This window comes from Serinus canaria, chromosome 4A (assembly GCF_022539315.1).
Source record: "Serinus canaria isolate serCan28SL12 chromosome 4A, serCan2020, whole genome shotgun sequence".
NCBI lineage: Eukaryota > Metazoa > Chordata > Aves > Passeriformes > Fringillidae > Serinus > Serinus canaria.
The window spans coordinates 4,776,364-4,796,027 of NC_066318.1; the positions used below are offsets into that span (position 1 = coordinate 4,776,364).

A 19,664-nucleotide genomic window follows, 5' to 3' on the forward strand; every position below is an offset into this window, starting at 1 on the left:
CAGGCAGTGCTGGCACCTCGGGCTTGGCTTTGGCTGGGTTGAGTGGCTGCTGCTGCTGCAGACACACACAGCCTGCTGTGCAGCTCCCAGCCTGCCTGCCTGCCTAATTCCAGGATTACAGCTTAAGGACAGGTAAGGATGATGAGCGAGGGGAGAGGATCTTCTGTCCTTACCTCCACAGGGAGCTCTGTGCCTCTGTCCTGCTGGCATTAGCCATGTAAGCCTCTCACTCATCCACCTTGGGAAGAGTGATTTGCTCAGCCTTCGGTGTTTTGCCCAGGTTTTGGTGTGCTAGCTGAGAGAGCTCCGTGGTTGCTCCTGTGGATGGGAATTAATTGTGAATTTAGGCTGTATAAAGCAATCTTGTGGGCTCCTGCTTCATTAGTCATCTGATCTGCTGGGCCTGCACTGCTGAGTGCCTCAGTTCACACTGCAGACACCATCGCTGGCCGGAGCAGACGTTTGGGTGGAAATGGGGACGTTTCACCACTTCTGTGGAATTTGGGACGTTTCACCAGTTCTGTGGGATTCTTGTGGAATTGGGGATGTTTCACCAGTTCTGTGGGATTCATGTGGAATTTGGGACGTTTCACCAATTGTGTGGAATTTTTGTGGAATTGGGGATGTTTCACCAATTGTGTGGTATTCATGTGGAATTGGGGCATTTCACCAGTTCTGTGGGATTCATGTGGAATTGGGGGCGTTTCACCGGTTCTGTGGGATTCATGTGGAATTGGGGATGTTTCACCAGTTCTGTGTGATTCATGTGGAATTGGGGATGTTCCACCAGTTGTGTGGGATTTTTGTGGAATTTGGGACGTTTCACCAGTTTTGTGGAATTTTTATGGAATTTGGGACGTTTCACCAATTGTGTGGGATTCATGTGGAATTTGGGATGTTTCGCCAGCTCTGTGGGATTTTTATGGAATTTGGGACATTTCTCCAGCTCTTTGCATTAAATTCTTACCATCCTCCTCTCATCAGGAGGACAGCTTATGGTGAGAGGTCAGAGCACAGGATAAGGGTTGTTCTCCCTGCTGAAAAGGTGTCCTATGGAAAGGATTCCATTGGTTTTCTTTCCCAGAGAAAGCAAGTTAGAGTTAGGGGTCTGGCCTGTGGGCATGGACGTGCACCTTGAGGCTCCTGCTGCCTTCAGGGACAGAGTAAAATGTCCCAAGAGCTGCAGCTGAACAGCAGAACACAAGAGTGAAGTGGTTATTTTCTTCCTTTAACCAGTCTCTCCTTATTTGTAAACGAATTAAAATTATTCTTCGGCAGTTGGATACCCCCAGCCACCACCTGCAGGAACCTTATTGTTTGGTAAAAAGGAATCATTCTTGTTTTCCATGAGAGACCTGGGTAGCACAAAGAAACATTTCTATATTGTGTGCATTGGCAAGAAGGATTAGACAGGCTGTAATCTTGGTCAGTCTGACTTCTACAATTATGGAGAATTACAAAGATTGATGTTAGTTGCAATTTATCTTATTCACAAACTGGTACAGGATGAATCTTCTCTTTTGAAATACATATTTCACTAAAACTAGAGTACATATGAAGCGATTTCTTTTTCTTTCTTTTCCCCATCAGATTGATAATAGTCTGTGTAGGAAAGAGCTGAAAAACACAAAAAGAAAAAGTTGGAGCTATTTGAATTGTCATGGCAATATCCTGGATTTTTCAAGAAGTTTGGTTCTGTTTAGCTAGTCACTTTAATTTTCCTTCACTAACTTGTCTCCATTCTCTGCCACAATGATAATTCTTTATATGACTGTCAGCCCTTTGCATTGTGACAGCTTAAATTAATGTTTTGATATTTCTCTCTTTGTAAGAATACAACAAAGAAGACAACTGCCAAGGATAGGACAGAAACTATAAGAATGTAAAACAGACACTGCACACCAATAAAGCCAGAAGGAATAATTTTCATGTTATTGCCTTGTTAATCAGCTTTTGCAACAACTAACCCTGGAGTCTTTGGGTTCTCTGGGCTGGCGTGGCCCTGGTGCTCCATCTGGATGGTGGGGAACTTCTTAGGGGGACCTTGGGCATTCCTGGGAGTGCTCCAGCCCCTTGAGGCTGGGCAGATTCAGCAGCTCAGGCAGGCTGGCTCAGCCTCTGGTGCTGCACCAGCCACAGACTGAGCTTTGCTGGATGGGCTGGCTTTGCCCTCACAACCACAACACCCTTCTGCTCAGTGAAACCCTTCTGCAAACCAATGCACCTACATCTCATTCTTACACACCTCCTTGAGTGTTGAGAAGAATTCCAAAAGGAAGGTGAAAGAGGTGAAGAGGAATTCCAGAAGGAGGGTGAAGGAGGAGTTGGAAGGGTTTGATGTGGCACTTACAAAAGGAATTGTCTTTAGGATTTCGTGGAGGTTTGCAGCAATCCTTATCTAAGGTTCAAGGCCTTTAGCAGCATCGTTCCTGCTCTTAATGTATGCTTCCAAAATCCCAACCCATCTGGCATTGCTGCAAATGAAGCTTGACTTCAATGAGGATGGTGTTTTTCAGTGTTCTTTAAAAAATCCTTTTAAAAAGATCTGAGATATCAGATGCAGTTTAATGTTTCAGTATAGCTGAGGATTTCATTATTACCTTCTCTCATTTTTATCATTTTCCGTCTGTTTCTCCTCTCACACATTCCTTCAGGACCTGGCCTCACCTGAGAGATGAGGAATTTAAATGAAAGTAGAACAAAAAAAATCAATTAATCCATTCTTTGTGGCAGAAGCCACCAGATGATGCTGTTACTCTTACAGCTTCTTAGCATGTGAGCAAGATTTCAGTTTTTGAAGGAATGTTGCATTGTTATTAGCTTAGTTTTACAGTAATCCTCTGAGAGAAGCTACCAGCAGAGTGTGTTTTCTGCTTTATTCTCTGTAGGATGCAGTTCTTAGGACAAATTACATTCCTTGGAGTTAAATGTGCAGTGCCATGCTGCAAAGTCGTGTGTTCCAGGAGGAGGAGGAGGATCTCCCCTGATGACTGCAGATACCACTGTCACAGGGTAAAAATAATAATTAAAACAGGAAAAGCAGAAAGAAAATGGGTTTCACTTAGCAGAACGTCCACGTTACTTCTTGTTTTATAAACAGATCAGTGCCAAACCCCCAAATTCTGTCACTACAGAGAGAGAAGAGAGATTTGTCAGAGCTGGAAGGCTCTGAAGAAGGAGAGGACACTCTCGTCGCTGCAGATGTGCTGGGCCATGTCTGAGAGCCATCAGGAGAGCACTGTTTGCATCTCAAAACATCCCTTGACCTGTGCCTCTCCCTCTTTAACAGAGAGCTGGTCCCAGAGAGCTTCAAAGAATAGATCAAAAGTGTGAGCTGTACTATTTATCTCAATGGACCACAAGTGCTGAAAGCTAGAGATGAAAAATTTAACATCAGATTTGTCAAATATTTCACTGCTGATGGGATCATTTCAGCAGAAATGACCAATGGCAGTGCTTATCCATCAAATTGAAGGTTTAATATAAAAAATAAATAACACGGGAGATAGGCCTTCTAGTGGATGATTCATTTATGCATTTTAATTAAAAGCCTTGATTGTTTAAATGCAAATGAAGGAAGCTCAGAAATGCCAGTGCATTGCCTCAGCATGGAACCCCAGTGGCAGCAGGGGCTGGGCTCACTCAGGTGTGCTGGTGGCAGGGGAGCACAGGGAAGGTGTCACTGTCTCTGCTGAATGCCACCAGCTGCTCCTGACTCTGCTCCACCAGCAGCAAAGCCCCAGCTGAGAGCCCCTGCCCCGGGCTGGACCCTGATCTCACCTGGGCACGGGGCTGGAGGGCACGTGTCAATGTTCCAGCAGTGCCAGAAGTGCCAGAGCTGAACGTGTGGCCACGTTTGACAGGGAATAGCAAGGCACAATTCTCCCCAAGGATTTCTGGGATTCACATCCTCTGAACCTCAGAGAAAGGGAAAACACAATTCTAATCACTCGCTGTGCCTGGGTTGTGCCCAAGTAGAATGCAATGTGGAGCTTGTTTATCCAAAGTGAGGATGTTTTGTTTCCTTGGCCTGTCAGGGCCAGGTGTGTGTGTGTGTGTGTGTGTGTGTGGGACTGCCACTGACAGCCACGAGGTTCTGGGCAGTGTGTGCAGCTGTGTGCAGAGGGAGGGCTTGGCAGATTCAGTTTAGATGAAATGTATATGGTATAATAAAGTAATTCATTAGCCTTCTGATACCCATGGAGTCAGATGCATCCTTCTCTCTCCTTCGATGGAGTCGCCTCTGATTTACAATAGAGCGAGGTAAAATCAAACCAATCTAGAGGCTGCCCTCCCTATAACTGAGATTATCTCTGCCCTGGGATTTCCAGGCTTGACCACCATTTAATGTAAAGTAAGTTCTGGTTATGTTCTTTAGGTCTTACAAGAAGAAAGAGGCAGGCACACACAGGAGCCAGGCAAGCCCCTTGCAGAGCTGGTGCACCCAGGCTTTGCTAAGCCAATTAAGCAATAGAATAAAGGCCACAACTGAAATGGACTCAGCAGATCAGTGAAATCAAATGCTGAAAATTAATATACTAGGAAATTAGATCAGAATTATGAAGCTGAGACTGAATTTGATTTGTTGGTCTTGGGCTGGGGATATTTACAGGAAGCAGCTCTTTTCTTGGCAGTCTGAAGGATGTTTGTGTCCGTCAGGTGTGAGGTTTGTGCTGGTTCTTCCCAAAAGAGACCCTCTAAACAAAGGGTGATCCTCACCTGTTCCACTTAAGGAGGAGGTGCAGCCACCACAGTGCTGTCAGCAGCTCTGCTTCATTCTTTTCTACCTTAAATCTCCCTGCTGTAAGACGTTCCTAGCTTGCTGCTCTGATTTTCCCTCTCTAACACAGAGAATCTTTCCGTAGAAGTGACACGGGTGACAGCCATATCAAACAGTAACAGCTTTGGGGGAAAAAAATAATAAATCCAGAAGAATCTTCCTAATTATATGCAACATTTACAGAGTTGGGTGTTTACTTTTAGGGACCTGTATGTAGTGCTGTTTCTCCATTATAGAGTGCAAGTATGCAAGTGTGTCTTTGAGATAAGGCAGTATCATCCTGGCATAATGGAAGGGAAATGAAAAGAAAGAGTTCAAAATGCTTTATATTTTGGGATCTTCACTTGTGGTGTTGACAGCAGCTGCAACAAAGATTCAGGTTAAAGACAACTTAAAATTCATGTTGAACATCTCCGTGGCATTAGCACAGCCAGTAACAAGTCCTTTACCTCTGTCCCTGTGGATTGCACAGCCACCAGAAGGAAAAGCCTTTTGTCCAGAAGCTGTCCACGCTGCCTGGGAATGAATGCACTTCTTCCCATCAGGATTCTCACTCCCTTCAGAGTCCTGCTCATGGTGATTAGGAGCAGAGCTGGAGGATGATGTTCCCATGGAAGCCTTGGGCCGTGAGGTCACCAGGAGGAGGGTCACTGTCATGCAGTGTCTGCCAGTCTCATTGCAGGCTGCTTGGCAGAGGAGCAGAGATGTGGAGAGCAGGCTGTGGAAACTCATCATTGTCTGTAGAAACTCATCCTTGTTTCCCAGCTTAATGAAAAAATATTAAGTGGACAGTGCAATAAAATGCATAAAAAATAAATTCTTTGTGAGTTCTTCTGCAGCAGTTGCTTCCACACCCCAGATTGGGCAATGAATGCAGGTAAATTTCTATCCTGCCCCAGATTAAAATACTTTTTATTTTTGTCCCATCAGGCTAAATTTTGCTTATAATTAGAGTTTTTCTAGGTTTGATTCAAACTGATTTCAAGGAACATTTTTGCTAAAAGCAGATTTTCCCTTGAGCACCGGCTGGGCTCCCCTTGGGTGCAGGGAACAGCCCCTGGGCTGGATCAGAGGGCTCTGTGAGGGCACGTGGAGCTGCTCCTGCTCTCCCCAAATCCTTTATCAGCACAATGTGATTGACCAGGGCCAGGGCTCACCATGAACCTTTCCCAGGAAAGCCCCATCAGGTTACATCCCTGCCCATGACAAGGTGATCTTTGAGGTCCTTTCCAACCCAAACCATTCTGTGCACAAAGAGCTGGGCCTTTGGCAGGAGGTAGGAAAGGAGTTTTCTCACCCCAAGGACGTGTGAGTCCTGAAATCCATCTGTGCCACAGCTCAGCCCAGAGCACGCCAAGGCTGCTGAGGGAACTTCTGTCAGCAAGCCTTCCCAGCATGAGAGGTGTGCTGCAGAGCCAGGCCTTCTGTTTGGGCAGAGCCCAACACCACCAGGGAATTAAAGACATCACTGAAGTTTGGCACAACTGCAGCACAGCTGCCCAAGGTCATCTGCAGTGAAAGCAGCCGAGGAGGTTGACAGGGGAGATGTTGATTGGATTTTCCTTTCTCCTCAGGAAGGTCCAGAGCTCTGGGATCCCACCCCAGAACAAGCTGCATGAGTGTGTCCAGTGATATTGGGAGCTGGTTATTGTTCCTTCCTAAGGGCTCTGCAGCTCCCTGACAACAGTGTCAGCATTAATATTGTGCCCAGGGCTCTGGGGGTGGGTCCTGATGGAACTCACCAGCTCCCAAAGAACAAAGGATCTCTTTTCCATGGCACCCTGTGACTGTCAGAGGATTGGATCAGCAGCTTGTCAATCCTCCCCTTCCAGGCTTTGCTGATGCACTCCTCAACGCCCAGTTAGTGCGTGGAATTACATTATCTGAAAAATTAATACAAAACATTCAGCCAAAGCTATGTGCTATTCCCTCCTGACCTGATTATTCTAGATTATTTAACTAAGTAGCCAGCATAGCCCCTAATTTAAGTGCTGAATTTCTACCACACAGAACGTTATCTTTTCTCATAAAAGAAGCCCAACGAAAAGAGCAAGCTCAATTGCCAATTATGCTCCTTCCATGAAATCTCTTCTATCCCCTTCAGGATAGGTTTGGGTAAAAATATAATTGCAGTGGATAAGGAAGCTTAAAGAAAAGATGTAAGTGAAAAATGTTATGTGTTGGCATCTGATTGATCCATGCGAAAGAAAGAGAAGGAGAATTTGATGAGATGGCAAGGAGCTCATAGTTTGTTTCGAAGGAACCCAGCGTTTTTTTAACCTGTACAGGGTGCTGAGCTATAATTAAGAACGGCAAGTCAGTGAAAAATCTATTTAAACTCCTGACAGCTTCTCTGCATTAGCATTTTTGACATCTACATTCGCTCTGGCAAATCACTAATGTAATTTTTTTTTTCAAAATTATATTTTTATTAGCTTTCTGCATATAATAACAAAGTAAAAATGATGTTGCAGCTTGGACAGGTCTTTAACTCGAAAGCTCAGCACTTACATTGTGCTTAATTACCTGCCTGATTATTGGTTTTATTCTGAAAGAAGTTTCATAAATATGTTTTCATCTGTAAAGCATCTTTAAAGGGAAAACAACTGTTTGATACTGTTAATCAGTGAAAAGTATGGCAAACCCTAGATTACAAACACTGTGATTAATTGATATCAAGATGCTCATCTCTAGGGATTTTTATTAATAATAATAATAAATAAAACCAATAATTTATAAAATTACTTTTATTAAAATTCATTATCATAATTACTATCATTATTATTACTCTATTCCCATTATTATCACTATTAGCATTATTACCATTGTTATTACCTTGGGGGGAACTTTGAGTTACACAGGTCTTTGCCATTAATAATTATCCTAAGGCAAGGGAGGATCCAAGGCTGAAGCCTGGTAACTTGTGTAGAGGTGTAATATTTTCAAACACATCCACAATCCTCCTCAAAGGGTGAAGAATGTATGATAACATTTAAGTCAGATGCACTGTGAATGTGCTGGGTTTAATTTGATAGCAAAGGAATACCATCATTAATTAGAATGCTTTCAGATTAGTGTTTGTCTTGCATAATTCAACATTTGCCAAAGTTCAGGAAAGATATGCACTAAATAGAAATTATTACTTTGATAATGCTGCTACATTTCCTCTCCTTATTTTTAATATGGCTTTTTAATTTGGGTAATGAGTATATATCACTAATCATTTTGAAAGCCCATTACCAACACCAACCAATTCGTCAACTCGAGTTAATAATTTACTTTATTAGAAAAATTGGAACCGGACACAGCTGTGGAGGGCTGAAGGAAATAAATAATAGTTAAAAAAAAGCCTCCTTAGCAGATAACCTATTTTCCTACGTGCATAAAATGCCCCTCGTTCTGTCAGGACTTGTTTTCCCACTGCTGGAACTCTTTGGTGGCCATTAAGCTCCTGCTCGAGACACATTCTACTGCAGGGCATTTGGAAATTAAATGCTGGAGGAATTAGCAGAAGAAGGTCTTCTCCCATGCTTAATTTTCCCATGTATTATTAGTAGCTGCCTCTGCACTGCTAATGCCCTTCTCCCACTGTGGAGGCATGAGCTGGCAAGGTCATTTGTTTTTCAACGTGTTTACTGGAAAAAATGCACTTGCATCTGAATGATTGTTTTGGGAAAAATAAAAATCTTGGGATGAGTCATAAGCGAAGAAAAAAAGGTCATTTGAGAAGATTTCAATAAGGGGAGAAATTGATAAAGAATATGGAAATGCATTCTAATTAGAATGAAAAGTTTGAAGACTGCACCCTGTAGTGAAATTAGTGTCTGCAGCAGACAATGCTCCTCATTAACAAATCGGGACCTCACTTTTATTACACTTAAACCAAGATTCTTCTCTGTGTCCTGCCACTTAAAAACATGCATCAATGACCACAACACTCGCCCTGGTTACCCTTAACTCTGCATTTGTGAGCAGAGAGAAGCTCTGGGAGAAGCCCCAGCCTGGTGAGGGATGCTACAGAGATGGAGTGCTCTGTGCTGAAACTGAATCTGCCTTTGAATGGTGGAAGAATAATAAGGCCCCTGCCTACTGAATCATGCTAAATGCAGCATTTATTTATTTTTAGTACAGTTTTATCTGGTGACAATGCAGTCATCATAGCCTTTTGTTGTTAAGGTGTGTGTATATTTCTATTTGAAAACCTTAGGATAAGAAAGGCATGAACAGTAAAGCTTTGAACACGAGCCCCATCCAAGCAGTCACAACTCCAGTTCCCCCAAGTTCTGACATTTTTCATCACTGTGGGTCGCTCTATGGGCAGGAGAGGAAGCAAAAAGAGAAATGAGCAAACACCCGAGAAATTTAAATGAGAAGCCTTGTCTTTAATAAGATCTCGCTGTGCCATTAATCCCTGTCTGCAGCTGAGGGATTGTTTGCCTTTGTGGGAGCCCTGGTCCCACTCAGTTCCTGCCTCCCCAGCTCCCAGCCCTGAGCACAGCTCTGCCCAAAACTGCCCCAGCCAGGTGAGTTCAGCCAGGCACAGCCCAAACCCCAGCCAGTGAAACATCTCCCCATGTTCCCCATGGAACATCCCACCAAACCCTGCTATTGGCACTCATGCCTGTTTTCTGCTGAAAGCAAATTCCCCTGAAATGTGGTGAGTGCTGGGTTGTTGCTGCTTTCAGCCCACGTGCTTGGAAAGTAGGAGCTGCATCTGCACAGCTGAACCAGCCCCATCTGTCCTGGTGGCTGCCCGTGCCCACAGCTCCTCCAGCCAGCCCTGCTGTGCCCAGAGCCAGGGCTGCTGTGCCAGGAGCCTCACCTGAGCTGCCCCAGCAGCTCCTGGTGCCACTCCAGCCCCAGCAGCAGTGCTGGCTACCCAGGCTGATCCCTCAGAAACACCTGGGAGCCCTTCCAGGACCTGGAGGGGCCACAGGACAGCTGGAGAGGGTCCTTCTTCAAGGAGCTGGAGGGACAGGATGAGGGGAATTACCCCATTTAGGGGGTCATACGAGGGCTAACCCTCTTTAAACTGAGAGTGGGGGTTCAGTTAGATATTAGGCGGAAATTCTTCCCTGTGAGGGTGGTGAGGCTCTGGCACAGGGTGCCCAGAGAAGCTGAGGATGCCCAAGCCCTGAAGTGTCCAAGGCCAGGCTGGACAGAGCTTTGAACAAGCTGGTGGAGTTGAAGTGTCCCCAGCCACGGCAAGGGCTTGGAGGACGGTGATCTTGAAGGTGATCCAAACCCTCCCTGGGCTCTGGGATTCAGCAGGGATGAATTCCCCAATCCCTGGTGTCTCAGAGCACGTCTGGGACAGACACAAAGCCTGACTAGCATAGCAAGAGGAGGCTACTTTTATTTACTTCTTTAGTCATGTGGAAGAAAAGGGGGGCAGGGTGTAGATAAAGGTAATAAACACCTCCAAGCTGTGGCAGGGCTGGAAATGATTCTGCTGTTTATGGTTTCTCCTGGCCACAGGTAATTCTGTCTGTTAAATGGCCAGCAGAGCCTGAGAGCACAGGGCCAGGGGCAGCAGGATGACAACGAGGAGCACACAGCCACGAGGCAGGCATCCCTCTGCAGCTGGCTCCTCTGCTGCTTTAGGGACCTTGCTCTCCCTGCTCAAACCCTTGCATCCCACTGGTGTCAGCTCCAGGGAGCCCGCCTGGGGAGGGGAGCACTCCAGACCCTGCAGACATGAAGAGAGAGGCTTTTCCTGCCATGAGAGCCTGGCTGCTCACACACACACCCAAACACACCCAAACACACCCCCTGCACCCCTCACAGCTCTCTGCATTCTCCTCCACTGCCCAACTGCTCTTGCTGTCTTGTGCCATTTGGGTACATGAGTGTTAAAACCAGGAACTTTTGTTACCTGCTCTGTCAAGAGTTCACCTGGCTGAGGTGATCTTTGGGTGCCTGCTGCCCCAGGCTGGCAGACCACAGCTGGGCAGGGGGAGCAGAGCTGGAGGGGGATGCTGCAGAGCTGCAGCTAATTACAGTCAAAAATCAGAACTTTAGACAACTCTAATGTTTGCAGCTGGAAAGACTTAAAAGCTATTTGCCTCTAATCTCCCTCTGACAATCAATGAATTGAACAGTAAATGTTATTAGACTAATTTACTGTTCATCAAGAGTAAGAAATGAATAGAATAATTTACTATTCATACATCCAACTGTGTGACATGTGTACAGATCAGTTTGAAAGGAAAAGCAACATTAGGGTTCCAGTTCTCCTCCCATACCTTTATTTTTATTCCCATTTATCTCCATTCTCATCCTAAAGCTGCTCTGGCTTTGCCCCAGAGGCAGAATGACCACATCTGTCTGGATGCACATCTGCCCTGGTACTCAGAGCTCCTTGCTCCTTCCCAGCCATCCCAGTGTTTTCCACTGAGGAAATCAGCCAAAACCTGCACGGCTCAAAGGAAAGCCCCTGCTAATTCCCCCCATTCCCTGAGAGAGGCATTTACCTCCAGAGTTCAGGTGCCTCCCAGGAGGATGTTACAGTTGTGCTGCATCTTGAGCACCTCATCTTTCTGCTGTGGCTGCCCTGCTTATTTGGGAGTCTGGAGCATACAAGGAGTAAATTGGATTAATTTTTCTTTCTAGGACAAAACAGGGATGGTGAAAGGCTGGAAAACCTGAATATTCTTAGAGAGTCTGGCAATATTCATGGGTGGAAAAAATCCAACCCAACAGGTCTGCAGCCTCTCCAGTCAAATAGTGTGAATATTTTAGATATTAAAGACAGACTATGGCATCCCTTTCTGGATGCCGCAGGCCTGAGCACAAGGAAAGCACCCTGAAAATGTGATCTAGAGTGGCTGGAGCTGAGGGTCACCAGTGGAGCTGGTGTTACCTCTGATGGGGATGCCCTCCCAGCCCTCAGTGATTGTTTCTGGAGTCAAAGCTCTGGGCTTCCTGGTGATGGCAAGAGGTGTGACAGCCCTGCTGACTTTCCCTTCAAACCCAGCACAAGGCTGATGCCCTTCCTGTTGGTTCTCCTGGGCTAAATTCATTGTTCTGCAAGTTGCACCAAACAGGAGCAGTTTTCCAGTTCAGAGGAAGTAGCTGTGAGTGCACACAGACAACTTCTCACTTCAGCTGTGCCATTCTTCCAGCCCCCCAAGAGATGCCACAGTTCTTGTTTTGATAAACAAATGCCACCTACCATCTGCCACCTCCATCTCCATGGCCTCTGTCAGGAAGTGAGGGCTGGAGAATCCTTCCAGCTGGAAGAGTCTCAGCTCTCTCTGCACTCCAGCTCTGTCCACAAGCTCTGAGGTGCTGCTGTTGAATAGAAAATCTGACAAAACCAAAGATTCAGCCTTGAAGATTTAGGATTGCTTTTGCTTTCAAAACTATGTACAAAACCAACAACAAAGCAGAAAGTAGAGTTTTATCTTTTTTCCCTGTTTCTGAGCATATTTCTTCTCAGGACCTGACAGCCAGGCTTGATTTTGTCCTAGTCACACACCAGCACCAGTAAAAGGGATCCCAGCAGCCAAATGCCCCATCAAGGCTCCCCAGAACCTCCTCCCTTAGAAAATAAATAAATAAATAATGATTAATAATAATAATAATAACATTAACAATAATAACATTAATGATAATAATAATAATAATAATAATAATAATAATAATAATAATAATAATAATAATAATAATAATAATAATAATAATAATAATAATAATAATAATAATGTGGGAAGGCCTCAGCAAGGTTCCCCAGCATGATAACTTCCCTCCCAAGGTGTCAGCCACAACACTGAGCCCAGAGGCAGAGATGCTGCAGAGGAACCTCTCTGTCTGTCTGTCTGGGTGTTCCCCCCTCCCCACAAGGTCTCAGCAGGGGAGGGGGTGAGGTACTGGAGGTACCGAATCCCATCTCCAAGGGAAAGCAGAGGGGATGCAGTGCTTCCTCTGGAACATGCCACCGAGGTTTTGGGGACACCTGGGGCTGTGGATCCTGCAGGATTGTCCCCCCAGCTGTCCCTGCAGGACTGTCCCCCCAGCTGTCCCCATGGGGCTGCAGCCAGGGGAGAGCACTTTGGGTCGGTGGCAGCACAGTCATTGAGGGGGAGCCAGCAGCAGCAGCACACTGTGCCAAAGGCTGGCTGCAAACAGCTCATGAGGAACACAGGGGTTATCATTAACCTGTGCTGGATGTGGGGGAGGCACCTGAGCAAAGACACCTGAGAAAGGACGCCTGAGGAAATACACCTGAGGAAAGGTGCTCTGCCCTGCACAGCCCAGCTCTCCTGCCTTGCAAGGCTGTGCAGGGCAGAGCTGATGCTGGCTGAGCTGCAGCCAGCTCTGCTGTCTGTGCTAGGCAATGTTTAAAAAATAGAATCAACACATCAAATGTTCTGTCATGTAAGTTTTCTGTGTCAAGGAAAATAGCCCAAGGCCCTTCTTCCCACATTTGCTGCTACAACAGCCAGACAACCTGGCCTCTGAATTTATTCTGGTCTTTAATCAGGCAAAATCCCTGTGATCTCTGAGGTTGGGCTTCTCGCCTCTGGAAATAGAGGGTGCAGTTTACTCAAAGGAAGGCACTTACCCACTGCTTCTGGTGTCTGTGGCCACTGTGAAAGTCCCACACGTTGTGCACAACCTGCTGGAAACGTGGGGATGTTCTCCTCTGTCCCAGTCCTGTCTGTGCAATGAACATCCAGCGTGGCAGCCTCAGAGCCGTTCCTGTGTTCAGTTTCCCTCTGTACACACAGCAGATGCTCCCTAGCACCCAGATGACTCTGAGTGCTGCTTTCATCCTCTCCTCCTTTCTCTGTTCATGTTTTCCATCTCCTTGTGCTGTGGTTTACCTTTCCCCCAGCTGTGCTGCCCTAAGAAGAAATCTGGTCCTGCACAGCTCAGGCACAGCGAGGCTGCACAGGATGCAGGGGCACTGCTCCTCTTAATTGGTTTTGCTCTCCAGTTTAGGGCACAAATAAAATTTCAGTTGGCCAGAGTGGGATTTTCCCTCCATGCACTTGCTGTGCTTGCCTTTCCACCTTAATTACCGACTTCAGAGGTTTTTCAGGATATTGTGAGATGCAGGTTTTGCCTTGAGGAAAGAACAACAACCTAAAGGTGTTCAGCTGATGGAGACTGCCACTGGCAGCTCCAGGTGGAGCAGGACCGTCATGGTGCTCATCACAGTCTCCATTTCGTGTTCTGAGGACTCTGAGTAATTCAGAGCTCTCAAGTGAGCACACTCTGAGGAGAGAAAGGATGTAAAACCAGCCATGATCCAGGGTTCAAGAGCAAACTAAGCCTCAGCAGCCTCTCAGGCCAACATGCAGTTTCTCTGGCAGGCAATATGGTTTTCTGTATATGTATTAAACCTCAGCAGTGAGTAGAGGCCACTGCCCCTCTCTCCCGTGGTGCAGCCCTGGTTGCTCCCACTGATCTGTGCTATTTCTGAGCTAAAGCAGAAGGTTTCTCATCCCTGCTGCTCTACCCTGCGAGCAGCAGTTTAAAAAAGGTCGACCACTGTGTTCAGGCAACATCAAATTACTGTAAAACAAGTGAGAAACTGCAGCAATGGATGGGGAATCTCAGCATCTTCAGCTCTCTCAGGCTTTGGTTATAAGTGGGTCGCAAACTCCTGCATTCCTCACAGAAACACGAGCCATCAACCAGACATCTCTCCCAAACTGGTGAACGGTCTGGGTTTGCAAATGAAAATGTTTTGTACCTGGACATGCCCCGGTGCACCTGGCATGCTTTGTGTGAGCTATCTAATGAAGAGTTTCGTGTTAAAAAGCAGCTTCAGGCTGGTTTGGCTTTGTTTGATAAAAACGAGGGGAGAAAATGTGCACAGCTCCTGGGAGAAGGTGTCACACACAGCTCTGGGCTGGGCGTGTGAGAGGAGCTGGGCACCTCCTCATCAGTGCCTCTAGTCTCCCAAAAATGGGTGGGAGTTCCTCAGAACCCAGCTGTCCCAAAACCAGCCTCACACACCCCTTGGTCTGCTCCAGCCCTTCCTCTGCCACTGAGGGACACCCTTTGGCCTTCCAGGCTGACACTGAGCCACTCACTGGGTGCCTCTGCAGCCCAAACAGCCTTTCCTGCACCTGGCACAACCTGAGTGCCCTGCATGCACACCTGAGTGCCCTGCATGCACTCCTGGAACTCACCCTGCATGCACACCTGAGTGCCCTGCATGCACTCCTGGAACTCACCCTGCATGCACACCTGAGTGCCCTGCATGCACATCTGGAGCTCACCCTGCATGCACACCTGAGTGCCCTGCATGCACATCTGGTGCTCACCCTGCATGCACACCTGAGTGCCCTGCATGAACACCTGAGTGCCCTGCATGCACACCTGAGTGCCCTGGATGCACACCTGGAGCTCACTCTGCACTCCCTCCCTGGCTCCGGGCTGCCATTACCGAGCTCATTTCTTACCAATCACTTGTCAAACAGGGTGTAATTAAACAGCACAGAACTGCCTGCGATGCATCTTTGGGTTTTTAAGCTGATTTTTTGCTTCCCCTGTTTGTGGCGTGCCTCTACAGCACTTCAAGGCTACTGCACACTGCAGAGCAGCAGAGGAACAGAGTGATAATTGAACAATTAACAAGTGATGTCATAAAACAATGCACTTAAAATAAAATGCATAATTAAAATAAGTGAACAAAAAAAAAAAAAGATGTCACAACATAGACACACAAATGTTGACAGTAAGTCTCATACAGGAACTGAAAAATGTAATAAAAAGGGAAAAAGATGGCACTATGGTGATTAAATAAAATTGTGGCATAAACCAGCAAACATCTCGGTGATTTGCCAAAAAATATAATAATGTTGCAGAAGAATTATTCTCAGAAGTTCCCATGTCTGGACCATATAGCAGTCCTTTGGTGGCTCCCTGTGTCATTACTTGCTACCAAGGCACTGCACTGATGGGCTCCATGGGATCGCTGAACTCAGCCATAGATCAGCAAGCAGGAAAGCAGAGCTCCCCCCAGATTTCCTGCCTGGAGAGTTGTTAGGATCCATGCTAGTTCTTTAAAGAGCAGAGCTGTGTACAATACTGCACTCAGAAAGACCCCATTAGGAATATAATCTTCTGCTACAAATGAGATGTTTGGGGAAAAGAAAACCACAAGGAAGCCAAAAGGAAAAAACAAAAACCAAAAAACCAACAACAAACAAGCCTGCTTGACTGAAGTTCATCGTAACTGCAGTTAAAAATGCAATTTTTAGGAGCTCTGCATGCTGCCTGTACCTCTGCCCTTGGGAAGGGCCACAGAGGGGTCACCTCCTGCTCCTGCAGGCCAAGCTCCAGGCAGCCCGGCTGGCTCTCGCTGCCATGGGGCACCCAGCGTGGAGCTGGAGGTGCCAGGGGGTGCCCATACCTGCAGCCGTGCTCATTCACGGCCTGTGGAGTCCCTTGCTCCACTTTCGCTGCTTTCTTTCAGCATGTTTAATTTTTTTTCTAAACGCAAGACACTAGAAAAGGTTTTAAAGCTGAGGCAGACGTGCTTTCCAAGAATAATTGCTCCTTGGCTGATGCACAGGAGCTCTGCTCATGCATTTCTGGGAGATGCCTGCAGACTGCTAACTGCTCTGGAAGCCTTTCAGCCTTTGCTGCCTGCAAATGGCATTATTATTCACTAATAGCCTTGGCTCACCATGTTGTCTTTTGGTTAGTTAGCAGCTATTCTGCAAGTCAGAGACAGGCAAAGAGGAACATATGTTTCAGCAGTAGCCAACTTCTGACCTGTAAAAAAAACATCCTGGGAGGTTTTCTCAGAGCAATCCCCCCCATTAGCTGGGGAGTGATCAGCAGTCAGCAATGGGAAGGGGTGTGCCCCCCAATCCCACCAAGCAGCTGCTGTTTCTCAGGCAGGTTTCTGCAGGGGAGGATGCAGAGGATCTCCTGCTGCTCCCTGTTCTGCAGCTGCTGCCACGGGGTCATGGAGCAGCAGGTGCCAGGATTTCATAAGGGTAGGAAGAGAGAGTGACCCCGAATATCCATGGTGCAGCATCCCCAGACTAGTGCATCTAAATGACAAATATTCATATATCGCATTAAAACTCAAGGGGACTTCATAAAAAAAATCCTTCCTGCTTTGTTTTTTTCTAAAGGTTAGGGATTGGGTTTGTTTCATTTTGTTTCTCTAAGGTTACTTGCTCACCTGTTCATTTCTTTTTGGATATTGTAGGATTCTCTTATTTACTGCTCAAGCAGTCCCAAGAACTGCTCTGCTGACATTTCACGGTATTTAGTATTGACCAAACACTACATGATAAATCTTTATAATACTCCAGAGAGACCATCAAGGGAGCAGTTACAAATGTATACATTGCAGTGTGCTGTGTTCTGGGTTAAATGAAATATAAAACCCCATGGTCAGGCTGGCACTAACGTCTCTATCAGTATTCCATCACACCAGCTGCAGGTGTGTGCTTGCCATTAAGACATCAACGTTTGTCAATGGCTGCAGATGGGAACTGATGGATCCCCCCTTCCCTGGGCACTGGGGATGGCATGGGAGCTGCAGGAGCAGCAGCATCTCACTCCAAGCACTGCTCAGACCTCATGGGGCCTGCTGATCACCCACACACACAGAGGGACAGTGGGGCGCTGGCCATTCAGCATGGTCACCCTGTCCTCCTACATGCAGAGCATTCTGCTCCAGCAGAAGAGCTTTTCCAAGCTCTCAGAAAGTTCTGCATTAGTTTTGAGTTTTGGTTAATTTACAGCCAAGTTGATTTCACCATCATTAGCTTTTGTACGTTCAGACACACTTTAATTTTCTTTGGAAGATGCAGACGTGTGTACAGCTAGATAATGCCCTGTTTATTTTACTGACTAATTCATCACTTGAAGTGCAAGGCTATAGGTTGAGAGACCAAGACTTATGCACAGTTCCATACCCCTAAATCAGGCCAATAAAAGTTAAATTCACACTGTTTGCAAGCACTTCATGCAGATGGAAAATGTCACCTTGTCTGAAATACTTTATGGTGCGATGCCGAAGCAAAAAGAAATCCCACAGTGAGAGATTAAAAAGCTTCACTAATGCTTGGCTGGGAGGCACAGGGCTCTGTGCTGCCTCCTCCCCGTGCAGTGGGGAGCCTTTGCTGGGAAGCAGCAGCTGGTGCTGCTCTGGCTGGGTACAGAGCAGCTCCCCCAGTGCCCCAACACCCACCTGGCATCCCTGAACCTGCTCCTGAGCAGTGCTGGAGGGGGTGGCTGCAGGGCACACACGGGCAGCTGCCCAGCAAGGAGCTTGGTAGCTGCTGGGCAAAGCTGCCAGGGCTGTGGCTTCAGTGTAGGCTCTTCTCACACACTGTGGCTTTAGGTGTGGGGCAGGGCTTTAGGGAATGCTCTGAAGGGGTTATGCTGTGTGCATTTCACCCCTTTATTATCCAGGGGCCTCAAGCCTCCTCCATGTTGCTTCCTGAGGCAGAGCCAGGACGGTGCTTTAGCCATGGTGGGAAGTTACATTTTGTAAAAGCATATAAATTGCAGAAAGCACGTGCTGGCTTGGCCAATGGGCCACTCCAGAGCAAGCCCAGCAGGGCTGTAGCCCATGCAGCAGGTGCCAGGCTGCCCAAGGGGTGTCCCAGTGCAGGAGCAGCCAGCTCCATGGCACCCAGGGATGTGCAGAGCCCTGCTCCCTGTGCCAGCCCTCACTGCCACTGGAACAGAGCCTGCCTGGCCCTGGGAACTGTGCAGTCACACTCACTGAAGCAAAACCAACAGCCTCCAAAGCCCCATTCCCAGGTGGGAGAGACAGAAACTGTGAGTGGATCTGCTGCTCCCAGCCCGCCTGCCCCACCCAGGCTTGTGGCGGCTGCCAGAGCAGGAGCAGGATTGATCTGGAACCCCTCGTGCCCCTGCCAAAGAGGGGGCATTGCCTGGCTCTGAGCTCGGGGGGCACAGCTGGCTGCAGGCACAGCCATAAACGCTCTGAAAGCGTCTGTGCAGTGGGAAGTGAGGCTCTGCAAACAGCTAATGGGGGGATTTCAATTCCCCATTAATTGCTTATTTATTACTCGGCTGCTGCAAGGAAACGTCATGTTACGTTGATTAAAGCTTTGCAAGCTGTACAGTAAATATTTTAAACAAAAAAGGTTTTGATCTCTGTTGCTGTTGGGAAGGGTGGGGGGAAGTTGCCATTAGAGCTGCTGTAATTAGCAAACTCCATTGCAGACAGTATTTCCCACAGGCTCTGCACCATGCTTCATGTGTGTCTGCATGTATTTAGACTGAATATTATTTTATGTATACATTATCTATAAATTATATATATACATTTATATATATATATCATGTGTGAAGAAAAAAGGAAGAAAGCCTGTGCTACTATCTAACATAGCAGACTTGGAAGATAAAAGACTTAAAAGGCAGAATAGGACGGGGAATTCTGGTGCCTCGACTGAAATTTGGGGGGTTAGGTGACCTGCCTGCCAGCCCTGGCCGCCCAAGAATCCTGTCTGATTAGTGAAGTCCTGCACATACCTCTGTTCCAAACTGCCAAGGCTCTGCACATATGCTTTCGGTCCCCCTCTCTTGCTGGTGTCACTGCTGGTCTGTGTGGAAGGCCAGATTTCACTGAGAAGGTTTTGTCAGCATCACCCAGACACGGGGCAGAAATGACCAGGCACAGCCATGCCGAGCTTTGTCTCCTGACCATCTGTGCAATGTCATCACCACGTCCTAACAGCAGAGAAAAAACCAGTCCATATTCCTGACAGACCAAATCATCTTCATCTGCTGTTCAGCCCCCGCTCACCTCCTGCACCGGGAGCTGCTAGAAACAACCCACAGCAGGGCTGTGCCATCAATATGTGCCCAGCAGAGCTGCTGCTGCTGTGCTCACCTCAGAGCAGCTCAGGTGTCTGTCCCAGCCCTGCTC

The 19,664-nt window shown here is 47.0% G+C and overlaps 1 long non-coding RNA gene across 1 annotated transcript; it reads right to left on the reverse strand.

Annotated features, from left to right (window-relative positions):
• Positions 1 to 6,462: 6,462 nt before the first annotated feature.
• On the reverse strand, positions 6,463 to 19,421 carry LOC108962074 (uncharacterized). The gene is made up of 4 exons (XR_001990570.3): positions 19,268 to 19,421; positions 13,347 to 14,002; positions 11,955 to 12,089; positions 6,463 to 6,663 (listed from the first exon to the last, which is right to left on the reverse strand). It is a non-coding gene; the product is annotated as an uncharacterized LOC108962074 (long non-coding RNA).
• Between the last annotated feature and the right edge of the window lie 243 nt (positions 19,422 to 19,664).